Source organism: Oncorhynchus kisutch, unplaced genomic scaffold (assembly GCF_002021735.2).
Source record: "Oncorhynchus kisutch isolate 150728-3 unplaced genomic scaffold, Okis_V2 Okis03b-Okis08b_hom, whole genome shotgun sequence".
NCBI classification, from domain to species: domain Eukaryota; kingdom Metazoa; phylum Chordata; class Actinopteri; order Salmoniformes; family Salmonidae; genus Oncorhynchus; species Oncorhynchus kisutch.
Window position 1 is genome coordinate 15291793 of NW_022261980.1, and position 2500 is coordinate 15294292.

General features: G+C 42.0%; 1 protein-coding gene across 3 annotated transcripts in view; it reads right to left on the reverse strand.

Annotated features, from left to right (window-relative positions):
* The window catches only part of LOC109884877 (nuclear receptor ROR-alpha A-like), a 254807-nt gene that overhangs the window by 203405 nt on the left and 48902 nt on the right, over window positions 1-2500 (reverse strand). The gene's annotated exons all lie outside the window — the stretch shown is intronic.

Here is a 2500-nt window from a genome sequence, read left to right on the forward strand (position 1 = left end):
CTGAAGTCAGTCAGCAGTACACTCCATCTATAAACCTGAAGTCAGTCAGCAGTACACTCCATCTATAAACCTGAAGTCAGTCAGCAGTACACTCCATCTATAAACCTGAAGTTAGTCAGCAGTACACTCCATCTATAAACCTGAAGTCAGTCAGCAGTACACTCCATCTATAAACCTGAAGTCAGTCAGCAGTACACTCCATCTATAAACCTGAAGTCAGTCAGCAGTACACTCCATCTATAAACCTGAAGTCAGTCAGCAGTACACTCCATCTATAAACCTGAAGACAGTCAGCAGTACACTACATCTATAAACCTGAAGTCAGCAGTACACTCCATCTATAAACCTGAAGACAGTCAGCAGTACACTACATCTATAAACCTGAAGTCAGCAGTACACTCCATCTATAAACCTGAAGTCAGTCAGCAGTACACTCCATCTATAAACCTGAAGTCAGCAGTACACTCCATCTATAAACCTGAAGTCAGCAGTACACTCCATCTATAAACCTGAAGTCAGTCAGCAGTACACTCCATCTATAAACCTGAAGTCAGCAGTACACTCCATCTATAAACCTGAAGTCAGTCAGCAGTACACTCCATCTATAAACCTGAAGTTAGTCAGCAGTACACTCCATCTATAAACCTGAAGTCAGTCAGCAGTACACTCCATCTATAAACCTGAAGTCAGTCAGCAGTACACTCCATCTATAAACCTGAAGACAGCAGTACACTCCATCTATAAATCTGAAGTCAGCAGTACACTCCATCTATAAACCTGAAGTCAGTCAGCAGTACACTCCATCTATAAACCTGAAGACAGTCAGCAGTACACTCCGTCTATAAACCTGAAGTCAGCAGTACACTCCATCTATAAACCTGAAGTCAGCAGTACACTCCATCTATAAACCTGAAGTCAGCAGTACACTCCATCTATAAACCTGAAGACAGTCAGCAGTACACTCCATCTATAAACCTGAAGACAGTCAGCAGTACACTCCATCTATAAACCTGAAGTCAGCAGTACACTCCATCTATAAACCTGAAGTCAGCAGTACACTTCATCTATAAACCTGAAGTCAGTCAGCAGTACACTCCATCTATAAACCTGAAGTCAGTCAGCAGTACACTCCATCTATAAACCTGAAGTCAGTCAGCAGTACACTCCATCTATAAACCTGAAGTCAGCAGTACACTCCATCTATAAACCTGAAGACAGCAGTACACTCCATCTATAAACCTGAAGTCAGTCAGCAGTACACTCCATCTATAAACCTGAAGTCAGTCATCAGTACACTCCATCCATAAACCTGAAGTCAGCAGTACACTCCATCTATAAACCTGAAGTCAGTCAGCAGTACACTCCATCTATAAACCTGAAGTCAGTCAGCAGTACACTCCATCTATAAACCTGAAGTCAGTCAGCAGTACACTCCATCTATAAATCTGAAGTCAGCAGTACACTCCATCTATAAACCTGAAGTCAGCAGTACACTCCATCTATAAACCTGAAGTCAGCAGTACACTCCATCTATAAACATGAAGTCAGCAGTACACTCCATCTATAAACCTGAAGTCAGCAGTACACTCCATCTATAAACCTGAAGACAGTCAGCAGTACACTCCATCTATAAACCTGAAGTCAGCAGTACACTTCATCTATAAACCTGAAGTCAGCAGTACACTCCATCTATAAACCTGAAGTCAGCAGTACACTCCGTCTATAAACCTGAAGTCAGTCAGCAGTACACTCCATCTATAAACCTGAAGTCAGTCAGCAGTACACTCCATCTATAAACATGAAGTCAGCAGTACACTCCATCTATAAACCTGAAGTCAGTCAGCAGTACACTCCATCTATAAACCTGAAGTCAGTCAGCAGTACACTCCATCTATAAACTTGAAGTCAGTCAGCAGTACACTCCATCTATAAACCTGAAGTCAGTCAGCAGTACACTCCATCTATAAACCTGAAGTCAGTCAGCAGTACACTCCATCTATAAACCTGAAGTCAGTCAGCAGTACACTCCATCTATAAACCTGAAGTCAGTCAGCAGTACACTCCATCTATAAATCTGAAGTCAGCAGTACACTCCATCTATAAACCTGAAGTCAGCAGTACACTCCATCTATAAACCTGAAGTCAGCAGTACACTCCATCTATAAACATGAAGTCAGCAGTACACTCCATCTATAAACCTGAAGTCAGCAGTACACTCCATCTATAAACCTGAAGACAGTCAGCAGTACACTCCATCTATAAACCTGAAGTCAGCAGTACACTTCATCTATAAACCTGAAGTCAGCAGTACACTCCATCTATAAACCTGAAGTCAGCAGTACACTCCGTCTATAAACCTGAAGTCAGTCAGCAGTACACTCCATCTATAAACCTGAAGTCAGTCAGCAGTACACTCCATCTATAAACATGAAGTCAGCAGTACACTCCATCTATAAACCTGAAGTCAGTCAGCAGTACACTCCATCTATAAACCTGAAGT